Here is a 17,129-nt window from a genome sequence, read left to right as displayed (position 1 = left end):
CTAGTGGACCTCTACCAAGTTTGTTCAAATCATGACCCCAGGGTAAAAATTGACCCCGCCCCAGGGGTCACTTGATTTTACATAGGAAAATCTTAAAAAATCTTCTTCTCAAAAACCAGAAGCCCTAGAGCTTAGATATTTGACATGTAGCATTGCCTAGTGGACCTCTACTAAAATTGTTCAAATCATGACCCCAGGGTCAAAACTGACCTTGCCCCAGGGGTCACTTGATTTTACATAGGAAAATCTTCAAAAAATTTCTAAAAATAAACCAGAAGGCCTAGAGCTTAGATATTTGACATGTAGCATTGCCTAGTGGACCTCTACAAAATTTGTCCAAATCATGACCCCCGGCGTCAAAATTGACCCCACCCCAGGGGTCACTTGATTTTACATAGGAAAATCTTCAAAAATTTTCTAAAAATAAACCAGAAGGCCTAGATCTTAGATATTTGATATGTAACATTGCCTAGTAGACTTCTACAAAATTTGTTCAAATCATAACCCCCGGGGTCAAATTTACCCCGCCCCATGGGATTACTTGATTGTACATAGAAAAATCTTCAAAATAAACCAGAAGGCCTAGAGCTTAGATATTTCATATATAGCATTGCCTAGTGGACCTCTACAAAATTTATTCAAATCATGACCCCCGGGGTTAAAATTGACCCCACCCCAGGGGTCACTTGATTTTACATAGGACAATTTTCAAAAATTTTCTAAAAATAAACCAGAAGGCTTAGATCTAGATATTTGACATGTACATGGGCCTATAGACTTCTACAAAATTTGTTCAAACATGACCTCCGGGTCAATTGCCCCCACCCATGGGTTATTTGTTTAGCTTTAGCAAAAAATTTATTTCAAAAAGAAATTAAACTCAGGTGAGGGGGTATAGGGCCACAGGGCCCTCGTTTTTTTAAAGTAAGGGAATGGTAAAAGAAAAATTCAGATAAATAAAAGAAAGTTATGCAGTATTTAGCTTAGTTTCCCTAGGAAAATACTGAAAGCAGACTAAACGCCAAATCTTGAGCACTCATGTTCATAAAATGAAACAGTGAAACTAAAATACATTAAAATATCAGCCATGGAGACTAAAATAAAAAAATACTGAAAAATTTTAAATGCCGTTTTCTTATGGGCGTTGGATCTTTTCAAGTATTCTCAAATTTATATAATCCCTAGTTGGTAGATTGATTTCATTAAAAATGATTGTAAATGTTCTGCAAAAAATAAAAAACAAAAATGTTAAATGAAAAAAAAACAACAAAAAAATATGATTTGATTAAAACTGCAATGTTTCCCAAAAAAAGTAATGAAAATCTAAGCACCCTATTAGTGTAATTTAATGCATTATTTTGACAAAATGAGAAAATGCTAAGCAAATTTTAAATCCCGTTTTTTTGGGGGGAAGTAATGCTAATTTAATGCTTTACTTTTGAAAGAAAATTATTAACAACCCTGGTAGGCAAAAAAAAATGCTACACCCCAAAAAATTAACTCTTTTCCCCAAAAATTTTTTAAAAGTCTTTGCACCCTGTATTTTTTGGTTTGTAAAATTTTTACAAATACGTAATTTTACAAAATTTATTCTACCACCTTTTTATTTTCGTATTTTTTCCAAATAATGATAGCTTCAGGTAGTCCATAAATTTTTATTTAACAAAACAAAAGGATGAGTAGCTTTAAAATGTACCGCAGGTGTTGCTGACTCCACAAATAATTTCCCCAAACTTCAAGCACAAAAAGCATCAGTGATTGGCGTTGATTGTGTTAGCACAAAAAGATGTGGGAGGGTATTTTTCCAATATAACATTTTTGACGTTATAAAAAAGCCTTTTCTGCGGGAGTACTGTGGTAACTTCTGGTGTTCAGTCAAGCAAAATGATCGTCTAGTCCTCCATGATACAAGTTGCTCAAAACAATAAAAAACGAATTTTTTTTTTTTTACTTTTTGATCACTTCCTACATGAGATATATTGTTTGACATACTACTCATGTTAACAGCAGCATAAAATACCAATTAAAGAAGCAAGCAGGCTTTTTTGTATATGTATGTAAATATTTGCACCTCTTAGATAAAATCATGCAGGCACAACATCAAAAATTGGGGGAGGGTTGGTCTGGGGGAGGGTCACAAAACCTGTTGTGATAATTGTATAAAAAGATAAAGATAATATGCAGTTCTCCTTTGACAATGCAGGAGAAAAAGATCTAAAGTCCATTCCCACTTTGGGGCCCTTAAACACTAAACACAAAATACAGATCAAATGAAAAAAATGTCAACTTTTACAAAACCAAAATGCCCCTTCTTTAAAATTTTACACAGACCTTGCTTATCTGTAAAAAAAAAAACAGACATTTTGGGGTATTTGTAAATGGTATATTTTTACAAAGATTGCAAAAAAAAGGGGACGTATGGGCTTAGGAAAAGGCTCAAAAAAAAAGAAGGAATATTCGGGTTTTAGATCCAAAAAAGGTTGGAATCAACGCAAAGTTTACAAAATGGGGAAATGGGGTTTAAACGAAAAAATCTGTAAAAAGATCCTTTAGAAGCAAAGAATGAAACCCAAAGAATAATGCAACCCATTTGATTGTATTTTCATGAAGGTAATGAAATTGCAACACCCCCCCGCCCCTACACCGGCTTAACCTTAACCTTTATTGGAAAACAAATGATTTTGAGCCACTGGCAGGCTGATATGGAAGGGGACATCCGCCATTTCACACATTATGAAATTTGGTTTTCAGTATCCCAATTTCCTTCCAATGCTGGAAAATTCTTTTCCCATGTCGTTTTTTTAATATGCTTTCCTTTTTGTATGTATTTGTAAATTTGTAATGTAACATGCCCTTTTAATTGAAACCCCATTGAAAACTTAAAATTTTTTATATTCATCATAAAATTTAATTGTTTTTTTTTAAATAAAGAAAAAGCATTTGATTAAATTCAGCCAAAATACGAAAACCTTTTGATTTAAAAATTTATTCACTGGACTTTGTATGCAATATTTAAATAAAATTTTAAGAAGTTTTTTTGCAAACTTTCTCAATTTATTCATAGCAAAAAGGGCATTGTTAAATTTTTATTCCCCTTTTTTTAAATCTATTTTGATTTTGTCATATGATTGAACTTTGCCCCCTTTGCCCTTCAACGAAATTTCTTTGCACTAAAAGGGCCCTTTTAAAAAAAGGGGGATAATTGTAAAAACTGTAAAAATAATAAACGCCCCCCAAACCGGTTTTTTGCACAATTTTATATAAGAAAAAAAAGCCCCGCAAACATCAACGTGAAGACAGTGTTTGGAAGTGTTAAAATTTACTTTCCCAAAAAAAAAGGTTATATGACCCTCCCCTTGGTGTCAAAACAAATTAATGTTTGTTTAAAGAAAAAGGGCAAAATTTAGTCCCCCAATTTTTTTTAAAGTGGATTTGGTGGGGGTCGCTTCAATTTTAAAAATCTTCTTTTATCACTATTCACTGACACTGTTTATTCTAGATAAAAACCTGATATATAAACAAAGGGGGAAAGGCAGCCGAGGGGCTCGAACCCACGACCGCCAGGATCTAGTTTGTAGCTTTACCAAATTTTAAACTAGCTTCGCCTGTGTGGGTTCTCCAACTCACTAACACTGCACCTCCCCCCCTTTTTATCTTTTGATTCCCCAACCGGGCCAAACCCCGCTCAGGCGTCGGCACACCATTTACTTTGACACCAGTGAGCAAACCACGGGGGTAAATGCACCTGACAAAGAACGAACCCCTCAAAAAATGTCATATGCTCCTAGCTCTACACATAATAGCTGGCACCTGCCCATACATGCGTACAAATCCCCCAATGCCCATACAGGAAAAAATTCTATACTTATAAATTTTTTTAAATATAAAAATCAAAAAAAAACTTAATAGCGTAGTTTTGAGGTCACATACTCACGCTGTTTTTTTAAAAGACTTTGGGCTTTTGAGCAATAACAACATGGACCCTCTTTTCAACAACAAAAAAGTTGCTACTCCATGACCACTACTGTTTGTAACATTTACATACTTTTTTGGTTTATGGAAATTGGAATTACATAGAAATAGGGACAGTATGACCGGGGAAAAAAACTTTTGGGTGTATTTTAAAACAGCGGGCAACTACCCCACTGAGAACGGGGTCTGTTGTCAAATTTGGGCCCATCATGGTTAATAGGATAGAATAAAAACATGTCCAAAAAAGCAATTTATCTTTTTTGTTCCATGTAAAATTAAGAAACCCCCCTTGGGCGGGAAAAAAAAGTGGTCTCAATCAAGTTTGCCTTACTTGCTTACCAAAATAATTTACTATAACCTTTTTGGAAATTACGCTGACTAAAAATAACTTTTTTGTTTAGAATCTTGGAAGGGGTTTCCCTTTAAAGGGGGAAATTTTCCTTTGTTTTTATCGCATCTTTCTGGCACCGACACTTCTAGGGAAAACGAACTGAAGTCAACTTTTTGTTAAACATGTTCAATCTTAAATAGGGGAATTGAAGAAATAACATTTTTGAAGTTACAGTAATAAAATGTTATCTGGTTTTTTGTATTAAAAGTATCATCCGACAGGTTCTTGCATTTCTGTGGTTGTTTTTTTTCACATCGCTTTTAGTACAAAGACAGTGTTGTTTTATATGAAAATTAATTGACTTGTACTGAAAGACAATATACCTTTCAATTTTTTAAATTTTCAATTATGAAAGAAAAAAGTTTTTTTTAAAAACTTTTTTTTAACTTTTACAGACAAACTGTAATAAATTTTGGGGCCATGTTCGCGGCATTCCGTCCGAACAGGTGTTGTATTCAAAGGGGTCTTAAACATAAAATTTAGCTAGGCCCCATCATTTTTTGCATTTTTATGCTCAAAAAAATTTCTTACACAAAAAGAAAAAAAAAAAATTCTATGAAAGAGTTTTTTACAAAATTAAAAAAAAAATTCTTCACTATGGGATTTTTCTTTGAAAAAAGTTCAAAAAAGAAATTGTAAATTTTTTTTTTTTCATTTGTCCCCATTTTGAAGGAATAGTATTACAAATATGACTATGATATCAAAAAATTTAATAATAAATCGAAAAAGAAAAAACATATTTTTTGCTTCCGGGATGTAAATTTTGGGTTGGTATCTAAAAAAAAGCAAAAATTTAAAAAAATTCGAAAAATCGTGCTTTTCAGCAACAGTGGGTTGTTCAAAACAATTTTTCACAAAAACAAGCCTGGTGACCTTTTGTTTTTTTTGTTCATTGTTTTCAGAAAATTTTTTCCATATTAGGAAATTTAAAAAAAAATCTATGAAAGGAAAAAATATAGGAATTCTCTTTAAATTAATCATAGCTTAAAAAAAAACAAGATATTTTGAATATTTTTTCTTGCAGTTTTTTTGTTTCAGCTCTGAAGAACATGCTGTTAGCATTATAGATCTTTGCGGCAAAAAGTTTCTTGTTATTCAAGTAAAGAAGGGACTACTCAAACAGTAAAAACAAACTACAATAGTTTTTAACAGACTTGTTACAGCTGTCCCGATTTGTTTGTTTGATAACGTATACGGTTTGTCATGAACACTTCAGATCTTGGTCCTTTACACCTGAAAACAGCATTATGAAAAGAAATTTTTGGTAAAAAAAGGGAAAAAATATGATTTCCCTTTAAAAATGCTACAGTTCTAAAAAACTCGGGACCCTAAATGGGCTTTTTCGGTTGCTGAATGAAAGTAAGGGACATTTGAAAGAAAATGGAAAGTTAATCTATAGTCCGTCAGACTTAAGAACTTGTCTAGAGGAAAAAAAGTGAAGTTCAACAGCTCTCGCCCCATTTTAAAAAGGGTTGGATATGAACTATTAAAAGTCTTCTTTTTTCAAAAGGTTAAAAATACGGGGAAAAAAAGTACAACATGCTCTAAGCAGTGTGATCCTTGTGGGGGCTCTTTCGCAGAGTTTTCTGACATCTAGAATACAAGAAGAACATATCATTGTGGCCCTCAAGCACTGGGCATTTTTAGGGAAAATCAAAAATTGAAAAGGTGAGTTATGGTACTCTTGAATGAGTGTAAAAAATTGTCCTGAATGCTTCGGTAAGGAATTCTTACCTAGGAAAACCTGTATGAACAAAAAACAATTCCCTTTTTATACTACTTACTGCAGAAGAAATGTATCACCCAAACATAGAAAGGGAAACAAAACAATTTTAAAAAAATTATTTCAAAAAACTCCGGCAAAAAGGCAAAAAGGGGTGTGTTTTAAGTTTTAAAACAAAAATGGTCTTGTTTTTCAGATGGCGCCTTGTTATTCATGAGGGGTGGAGGGTTTTTAAAAGGTTTCCCGTTTTTTGAAGGTCAGCAATAATATTGAACAAACTGCCCTATGTCCCTTTTTTAAAAGGGCTGTAACAAGTTTGGAAAGCCAGCTGGGGTAAAGTCGACAAAGGGGAAAAAAGTCTTAGTGGCGAGTCATCTTTCAGCTCAAAAATCAGTTAAAAGACCTTTATTCAGGGAATCTGTACAAAATCAAGGGGTTTGCATCATCCTTCATGTATAATGTTACTTATTATCCATCCCTAAACTTTTGGTTTTTCTGTTTAATTTTTCGTTTCTGCGGGGTTTTCTCTGGAAAGCCATAATAGATTAACTTTTTCTTAAGACATGAAAAACCTTGCTTAACAACCCCCACAGTTTATTAAAAAAATTTTAAAGCAAAAAAATTTTTTGTCTTTCATATTTTGGTTTTTTTGTTTTTTAAATCTGTTTTGGAAAACCCACTAGCATTATACCCCGCCGTGAAGTTGGAGGGAGTAAAGTAATTGGAGTCTCTTGTTACCTCCTTCATTCCTCAATACTTGCCCAACACTTGTCTTTTTTTACTAATTAAACGTTTTTAATAAAACTTTACATATTTGTGACATTTAGAAAAAGTGATGACAAAATTTCCGGGTCTGAGTTTCCAAAGGGGGCGATAGGTCAACTTAATTTTTTTGTTGTTGTTTTAAAAAGGAATTTTTAAGGTCACCTTGTATTAAGCACAACTATTTTGTCTATTTGTGGGTTTTTTTATTTCAGAATTAAGGGTTAGGAGGGGAAGTGTGGGCGGGTGTTCAAGTTTTACTACACATTAATTACGCGGGGAAAAAACAGTTTTCTGGTCCCAAACAAACCTTTTAATGTTCTAAAACCTTTGTTCTTCATAGAATACAAGCTCTTTTAGATAGATTTACCAAAGCCGATTGGCCCTTAGAACAAAAACAACAAACCCTTTTGCAATTTTGGTTGACCGTATCATGAAACGGTAGGATCGGGGATAAAATATTTATTTAAACCCAGTTTTTCTAAAGTTAAAGTGATCATTCCTTCATTCGTCCGCCCAAAAAACTTTTCTTTTTAGCATCTCCTCTTAAACCACGGGAGATTTTAAACAAATTGGGCCAAAATGACCCCAGTCCCCTGATTGCCCCGAGAATTGATAAATAGGTCAAAGGTAAAGGGTAATATTTTGTCGCATCCCCCTCTGAACCAAATTGGTGGATTCAATAAAATTGGCACATGACCTTAATTGCCCAGTTGTCCTAACTGAAAAAGAGGTCATGGGTAAAAGGTCAATGCCCACAGTGAAATGCTGTTTGAAATCATTTCTGCTCAATTTTTGGTGAACTATTTTTTTCCCAAACCTTGAACTTTCTTGGGTTTTTTTTTCAGATGTGGGGTTTGAACCCCGTATGTTTTTAAGGCCCCTTTAGGCAAAGGTAAAGGGTCCCAATGTTCTGACATTTAAAATCTTTTGCTCATTTTTATTGTTTACTTTTCACATAGGATCTGAAATCATAAGTATATTGTCAAACGTTTTAAATTATGGTTTTTTTTTTTTAAAAAAACCAATGTATGGTGAAAATATTTTAAAATGTTAAAAAAAATAAACATTTTACCTTATGTTGGGTTAATTTTGATTGGTTTTGCCCAAACTTCACAGGAGAAACCCTTTTGGGGGGGTCTTTTTCGAAGGGACTAGACTTCACCGGGAAAACATTGATACATTCAAATTCAAAATCACATTGACATGAAAAAAAAAAACTGTTTCTCAAATACCTGGTAACTGGTAAACCCTTTCAAAAAAGACCTTGAAACTCCTAAAATATCATGTTCATGTTTTAAATGCCCTGTATCCCTCTGGGATCTCTTTTTTATGATATAAATTTATGAAACCAAACACAAGTTTGACTATGTCCCCTTGTCGCTCATATAACTTACATAAAGATTGCGCAATTATACAAATGCTTTTGTTGCTTCGGACGAAAAATGATAGGTATTGACTACAACCCGGGGCTTTTAATAACTCATCCAAATCATAGTTGTTACAGCCATGGAAATCACAAAAAAATCAGAAAAAACAGTTACAACTATACTTCAAAAGACTCGAACAAATTTGGGGTTTTATATTTAAAAACTACCGAAATATTGGAATATTGGGGCTGTCAATAACTTTAACTATTTTGAAAAAGGGGCAAGGGGAAAACAAAAAATGAAGAAAAAACTTTTTTTCATTTTTATCCCACCATCTACATGTCCCCGTGGTGGGCTAGTCAAAAAGCTTTAAAACCGTGGGGCCATTCGTCCGCACTCTGCCTTCCGTTAACAATTTTTGTTTTCGCACTCCCCTAAATCCCCATGGGATTTTGACAAAACTGCCAAAGATCCCCCGTGCCTTGTTGGTCCCAAAATGAAAGAGGGCACTTGGTAAAGTTCAATTCCATAACCCCTTTACTTTTGCATCACTTTGAAATACTGAGGGATTTCAATGAAAATTGTCACAATGATCCTTACTCAAAAGAGTCAGTGCTCAAAGGTCAAAACATTGACCTCAGTTAAATTTTTGGAAAAAATTTTTTATCACATCTCCCCTAAACAAATGGTGATTTTAATCAACTTACCAAAATGATCCCCATTTCCCCATTGGGGTTAACTGAAAATGAGGGCACTACATTAAAGGGCAAGGGGCACAGTACCCCAACTTAAAAATTTTTATAAAATTTTGTTATCGCCTTTTTTATAAATCTGATGAATTTTGATGAAATGTCCACAATGATCCCCCCCGTGCCCAAAATTTTTCCTAACGAGACTGAGGGCACTAGGGTCAAATCAAGGTCACCAAAATTATTTTTTTCATTGAACATTGAAATTTTTTAGGTTTGTTTGGGCATATTTTTTATTGACCACTTTTTGTATTTTGGTCAAGGTCAAGGGCCAGTGATCTGAATTTAAAATCAGTTTCGCAGAAACTCATGAACTGTTTTCACCTAAAATCAAAATTTTTGGTTATTGGTCAAAGTAAAAAATTACTTTTTTTAATATTCGGTATCCTGCACAGTGACTGAAATTTAAAATCAGTTTTTGCTCAATAAAAGGGGAACTTATCGACCTAAAATTTTTTAATTTAAATTTTTTTTCAAGGGGATTTCAATAAAAAAAAAGTTAAAGGGCTGAGAATTAATAAAACATTTTGTAAATTTTTTTGAAATAAAGGACATTAAAAACGGAAACTTTCCCTTTTTTGTCCTCATACCTTGTTTTTCGCCCCTACGGAGTGCTGCAATTAAAGACACGTAACAAAAAAAGAGCTGTCAGTGGGCGCGGCTCGACATTCTCTTCTTTATTATAATATAAGCAATGATAAAACTTTAACATTTCAAAAAGCATATTTTAAGTCAAAAAGGGCCATAAAATTCAGTCAAAATGCTTTATAGAGTTGCCCCCTCCTTTTTCGACTGGGGGCATGATGGTAAACAAATCAAATAGAAAGCAAAACTCAAAAGGACTTTAAAATATTTGGGGGGTTACCAAACTTTAATTTTTTAAAATCGAAAAGGGGCCATAATTCAGTCAAAAAGCTTGATAGGTTGCCTCCTCCTTTTTACGACTGGGGGCGATGGGAAACAAATAGCAAAAAAATAAAGCAATCTAAGCCCCTTAAAATATTTGGGGGGGACGGGAACTTTAACATTTTTTCTAAGTCGAAAAGGGCCATAATTCATCAAAATGCTTATAGAGTTGCCCCCTCCTTTCTACAGACTGGGGTCATGATGGTTAACATATGCAAAATATGAAAGCAATATCCAAGGACTTTGAAAAAATTTGGGGGGGGTACACAAACTTTAAAAATTTTTGTGACGCCCACGTCACTCAAACTAACACCGGGGGGAGAGGATAGCTCCCCCCTTCTTTAATAGTCGAGCAAAAAAAATTTAAAAACGGATTTTTTTTTTCTTTAAATTTAGACTCCAAAAATTATTTCTAAGTGCATCAATAATTAAACCAACATTGTATTTATTTTATTTTTTAAAAGACATATTTCCCCCAAAAATTAGTCCCCATAACATTTTTGGGAAAAAGGTAGAAAATCCTAAAAAACTTTTTTTCATCAAATTTGCTGAATAAAAATAAATTAGGATTTTCGGGATACCCTCTTAAGTCTGTTTCATTGTTCTTTTAGACTGGAATGTAAACAAATCCGGTACAATAACAGTACAAGAACATCAAAAAACTTTTTTATTTTCCTTCGGCAAATAAAAATGTTAAAGGGCAACTTTTAGTTAATTAAACCCAAAATGGGAAAAAAATTAATAGCTTTCAAGAAAGAAATTTTTAATTCACAATATTTTTTTACCCCCCTTCATTAAAATTTTTCTCTACATTCTACAAAATTTTTAATGGAATTACCCCCTTTTTCTCATATAAACTTTTTTATATTGCAATTAAAACAGTCAGTATTTTTTATCTTAATTTTTAAACAAAAATATATATTTTTTAAACCCCTGGTAAGAGAAAAGCATTATCATATTAAAGAATACCATAAAAACATTTCACACAGAATGCAAGGTATACTAAAAAATAATGATTTGCCCTTTTTGCCAATGACAAAGTTTAAAATATTAAACCAGATGGGATAACACGAGATAAAACTATTTCAAGTTAAAAATTCCATTTAACTTTACTACAAAAAACGAAGTTTTTGTTTTAATTTCCCCTTACAGTCCAACATTCTAAAAAATTAAATTTACAAAGACTTATTCAATTTTTTTAAAAAAAATTCCACAAATTTTTTTCTTATTTCTTTTATCTTGATTAGTATGTTTACTGGAATGATGGGGTATTTTTAAAAAGTATATTTTTTTATTTTCCCTGGATGGAAATGAAAAAAACATATCAACAAAACAATCATTTATCAAAACCCAAATTTGGGAAAATATCAAGTTTTTGTTGATGTTAGTAAAAATTGTTGAACATCAAAAAAAAAAAGTAAACTAAAAAATTGTGGAACATCATTTCTAGATTGATTAGACTAACTGTTTATTCAAATTTTTATATAAAAAATTGCAAATCTGGGGTTAAAAGAATTTAATTAAGTTACAAGGGAAAAGACCCCAGCATAAAAGTTGCTAAATGACTGGTCAAACTCCACCAAAAATAAATAAACTTGAAATCCAAATTTAAAGGGTTAAATTTTTTAAATTTTGATTGATCACATTTTAACATTTTTAGAATCAATTGTTTAAAAATTTAAACTTTCTTTTACAGCATCCATAATGGGAAAAAAAATGATTTAACAATATATGTAACGTCTTTCATAAAACCCTTTTGTACAAATGAAAATACATAAAAAAGTCAAATATTTCAGGTTTGGGGTTTTCCCTCTCAGTTAGAATAAGGTCAGTAAAAATTTGGGGCGAAAAAGGTTCCGTGGGGTAGTCGAAAAAAGTCCATAATAAATAGACCAATTTTCCCTTTTTTGCCAAATTCGTGAGAACGGGGCTTTAATCACCATTTTCGCTACTAGATACATTTTGCATGAAATGAACGTTTTTCATGTTCTACAACCCATGGCAAATTTTGGGAGATCGAAACCGAATAAGTGTTTTTTCCGGGGGGGGGAGCAAAATTTTCGCCATTTTTAGGGGACAACCACAAAGACTGGCTTTTTACTAGGAAATATTCAACCCCCCATTTCTTTTCATTTTTTTTGGTTTTTGTATGAACTTTATGAAAAAAATTGGGGTAGGAAAAAGGGGATGTTCTCTAAAGAACCTTGAAAAGACATGAATTGTCGTTTTTTATAGAAACAAAAAAGGTTTAATTTTCTGACCTTTAACCCCTTTCAGAGTGATGGTTTCACTCTTTAATATCACATGCGCACATTGGGGGGAAAGTCTTTTTCCCTGACAACACACTTGCAGCACTTCTGGAAAAAACAAAATAAAAATTATTCATAAAGGGAAAAACAAGCAGTTTGTAAAACAATTAAACTCATTTTTTACTTTGCAAAGCTAAGAAATATAGGATCAAACGCAAGTAGGTAAATTACAAATTGACATTTTGTTAATTTCAACTTGCAAAGGGGAATCACCCTCTTTAAACACAAACGTGTTCCTACTTGGCTTTTTTGCTTTATTTTGATTTTAATATACTTAATTCAAATACAAATTAAAAAAGGACTGTTGAAAAAAATTGCAGGATATTTTAAACATTCAGGGAATATTCATAAATATAAAAAAAATAAAAAGATAAATCTGATGATGTTCACCTATGATCTCACCTAAAAACTCAAATAACTGAAAACTGAAACTGTTTCATTTATTAAACCATTTTTACGCAAAACATTTCAAAGGCTTTTACAAAAAACTAAAAATCACAAAAAAAAAGATATTTTTAATGCATTTAAAAAAAAAACATAAATACCATTTTGAATAAATATTTAGTAAACATTAAAAAAAAAAAAAAAAAAAAAAAAAATTAAACATCAATAAAAAATAAAAATTAGAATATTAAAATAAATTAGACAGTGATTTTTATTAAGTAAATAAATGGGTTATTGCAACAGCCAGAAGTTATTTCAAACAAATGTATTTTGTATTTTTTATAATATGTTCATTTTCGAATGTATTTCACATAAATCATCCAGTTCACGTTTCTTCGTTTTTTTTAAAAATTACGTACAGTCTCTAAAAAAGGTGCAAAGTAATCTCCAAAATAATATTTTTTAAATTTTTTTTTGAAAACACTATTGATCCGAGTTCCTTATTTCGGAGGCCCATTCATCCCCGAGTTTTGGTCCAACGTACCAAAAATTCGTCCGAACGTTTTTCGCTTTGGGAAAAAACAAAGAAACCCCAGTAACGAGTTTGAAAAAACGCAAAATTTCTGTCTGGTTTGTTTTAGAACGTTCAAAAGATATTTGGGAGTTTCCAACTGAAAAATTATACATGTAGGGGAGCATTTTGAATTTTCGGCTTTGATTGGTAACAACCTACAACCTGTGATTTGTACATGATGTAATAAAAGAAAAATTCCCAAAATGTTTTTATTAAAATTCAAGAATAATGAAATTTTGAATGCCCCAAAAATTCACCTTATGAGAAAATGATGTTACTTTTTCCCCCTTGTTGAAAGTGTTTTTTTTTCTTAAAACATTAAAAATGATATTATAACAACCTCTTTAGGCAACACCCGTGGGAATAAAATAAATTTTTTAGTAAAGTTTAGGTTGTTGTTCTGGAGGTAAATTTGTGTTTTTTTCAGCTTAGGGAAATTTATGATGTTGTTACTGAGAGGTTTTTTTCTTCAGAGTGACTACTCTGGGAGGGTTTTACGAAAAATTTCTTTAAAATCCATCTCTTTCAACTGAGCCAAATGGAGAAAAACAACAAAGATTCTCCAAATTTAAATTTCCTTTTTACAATTTGACATTTAATGTTAGGCAACTATGCAAAAATTTTTTGTGAACAATGTGCCTTTTAAATATTTTTTTCCCTGAACAAAATTTTCATCTTGACAAAATCATGTGAAACAAAAGTGCCAGAAAAGTCACAAAATCCCCCGCACAGCAAAAATTTTTTTTAAATTAACCTGTTTTGCAAAAGGAATTTTAATTTTTTGGGGTTTTTTAGTAATCACTGTAAGTCTTTTGTTTTTCTAACTACCACAAACCCTTACAGGTGAGATACCTTAAAAAACACCCAAAATTGGAAAGTAACATCTATGTTTTTACCCCAGAAAAGTGGTCTTGCTTTTTCCCTTGGTCAATTTTAAAGTTCAATATAAAAATTATTTTTAGTAAAAAACAAGGGAATTAATCTTTCCCCCAAAATCTTTACCAGGTAGAGATTGGCAAAAAAACACCTCAAAATTTTGGGTGTAGCATGCATGTTTTTACTACAGAAAAGTGTCTCGATTTTTCCCCCATGACTATAATGAAAAAATTAAAAAATAAGCTATTTATAGTAACAAAAAGGGAATAATTCTAAGAAGGGAAAATGCGCAGACACTTTGTCTCTGATGTGTATAATTTGTAAATTTCATCAAAAACCCCCCCTGCATGGGAAAAAAATCTTCGAAAAAGCATTCTTGTATCTGACCTTTGGCCTCAAAAAGTGACCTTTACCTTAGACCTAGGGACCGGTTCTTAGACAGAAACTCCGTCCATGGTGTTGAACATTGTGCCAAATTTATCAAACCCCTCAAAGCAGAAAAGAAATGCTCCCGGGGAGGTTTTTATTCTTGTATCCTTTGACCTCTAAGTGGACCTGACCCTTTAAAACCCAGGGGCCCGGTTCTTGTGCATGAAACCCCCCGTGGTGGTAAACATTTTGCCAGTTATAAAAAATCCCCCTACATAAGAAGAATGCTCCGACAAAGTTTTCATTCTTGTTTCCCTTTACCTCTAAGTTGACCTTTACCTTGACCTAGGGACCTGTTTTTTGTGCTGACACTCCGTTCATATATTTAACAATTTTGCCAACTTTTCTCAAAAAATTTCCCCTATGCATGAAAAATATGCTCCCCCCCGGGCAAAATCATACTTGAATTTGACCTTTTACCTCTGACCCCTTTACCTTGACCTAGGGACCTGGTTCTTGTGCATGACACCCGTCTCATATGGGAACAAATTTTCCAAATTTATCAAAATCCCCCATGCATTTTTGAAATATCTCCGACAAAAGTCTGTGGACGCCACCCGCCCCCTGCCAGGGGGGGTTCCCCTAATCGTCCCTTTTTCAAAACCCTAAAAAAGGGGCAAGTAAAAAATATTAATAAACAGTTATGTAATTGCAAAATCACTTTCAAACCATAAATGGCAAAATTAAATTTAAAAATTCCTTTGTATGTGCAGCATGGCCGCCTTTTTATCACAATAATTTACCTTATTTTATCTTTACTTTACATTACTTTTATGTCCCTTTTTGCCTAACCCTTTTCTTCAAATTTTGAAAATTTTTAAAACATTAATTTACCACTTTTTAGGGAACCACCTAAAAATGTCAAAGCTTTGATTAATATTATAATTTTCTTATATAAAAATACAAAGTACTTATGTTTTTAGGGCTGATACAATATACTAAAATTTTTATTTTAATGTTTGTTATCAATACATTTCATTCTATTTTTAAATGTTTACATTACAAAGCTATCACAATTTATTTCAAAAAATATCATTAGCATTATCTTTTTAATTGAGATATGTACTTAGTAAATTTAGGGGTACACAAAACTACGGAACGAAAGCTTATGCCGGCTGACAAAAAGTCCCCAGGTTACATCTTGTCAGGAATGTCATCTTTAAAACTGTCTTGTTCAATTATTTCAAAAAACAAGTATCAGTCATCGCAAATTTAAACTTTGGACCTTTTTTTTAACATACAAAAGCTAATCCCCCGCTTTATTCATAAAAGGTAACATTTCTGGACTGCCACATGGAAAAAAGGTCAAACAACTGTAATATCAAACTTCTCCCTACCAAACTGAAAATAAAAATTTTAAAAATTTTTTCCCTTTATTTTGTACAAAATGACCCATCATTTAAAATGACTTTTTCCTATTTAATATATTTGTAAAGATTTCAAATTAAAACCAGAACAAAAAAATTTAATAATACCACATACATTGACAACGGGTGAATTTTAGTCATAGGGAAAAAGATAACATTTTAAAGGCACATACTTTCAAAATTTTTTTTTCAATTTTAGTGGTTAAAAAAAAAAAATATTTAAAAAATGGCTTAAATTTTAAAAAAAAATTTATTTTTTGGGGGGGTTTAAAAATATTTAAAAATAAAATTTTTTGGAAAAAACAAAAAAACCCCCCCTTTACCCATCTCAACTTTACAGACACTGCATGTTCCTAAGCAAACTCAATGGAAAAAGTCATTACACTGTCTCTCTCCTGAATACCAACCTCTCCTATATTAAAGTTATTGTTTAAAACAATAATAAGTTCCCTTTAAAACAAGAGGGCCAAGAGGGGGCCCCAATCGTCCCCCGTACATTTGGTGTACTAGCCCAGCTTTTAAATACAATCCTCAAAATTAAGAGTGACAGAATGGATGTGGACTTCCACATCACCCACAATATGAAAGCTGTCATAAAATTACCATTTTTAGTAACATTGACCCCTTTGAGGGGCTTGTGAGTCAGGACTAGGGGTATACCTATTTGTGACATAGTTCCCCATGCAAGCCATCAATGAACTGAATTTGACAAATTTTCATAGGGGACCATTACATGATGCAACATACCAAATATATAGGTTCTAGGCCTTAAGGTTTTGGAGAAGAAGATTTTTAAAGCTTTTCCCTATATAAGTCTATGTAAAAATTTGGACCCCTCGGACGGGGCCCTGTGTGACCCCAAGGACATAATTTGAACAATTTTCATAGAGGACCATTAGATGATGCCACATACCAAATATCAAGGTTCTAGGCCTTTTGGTTTTGGAAAAGAAGATTAAAGTTTTTTGATTTCTGCTGCCATGGCAACCAGAGTTCTGCATGGAATTTAATTCTTTAAACAATTTTTGTAGAGCTTCACCAAAGGAACATTCCTGTGAAGTTTGGATGAAATTGACCAAGTGGTTTATGAGGAGGTGACGTTTAAGTTTACAGACGGATGGACGATGGACGAAATGCGATCACAAAAGCTCACAATGTCACTTTGTGACAGATGAGCTGAAAAGTCATTACACTAAATGAAACAGTAACATGAGCTGTCACTACTTGTAACAAATACCCCCAAAAAGACCAAAACAGTATGTCCACACAAAATATATCAAACAAGCAAACAAGAGCTGTCAACAACTATTCTCAGTT

General features: G+C 32.5%; 1 protein-coding gene across 1 annotated transcript in view; it reads right to left on the bottom strand.

Annotated features, from left to right (window-relative positions):
* LOC123530785 (uncharacterized) overlaps positions 1 to 17,129 on the bottom strand; it is a 49,691-nt gene that overhangs the window by 12,134 nt on the left and 20,428 nt on the right. The window lies entirely within an intron of this gene.

Source organism: Mercenaria mercenaria, chromosome 10 (genome assembly GCF_021730395.1).
Source record: "Mercenaria mercenaria strain notata chromosome 10, MADL_Memer_1, whole genome shotgun sequence".
Lineage (NCBI taxonomy): Eukaryota > Metazoa > Mollusca > Bivalvia > Venerida > Veneridae > Mercenaria > Mercenaria mercenaria.
Note: the sequence above shows the minus strand (reverse complement) of the source record. Positions and strands in the feature narration are given on the sequence as shown.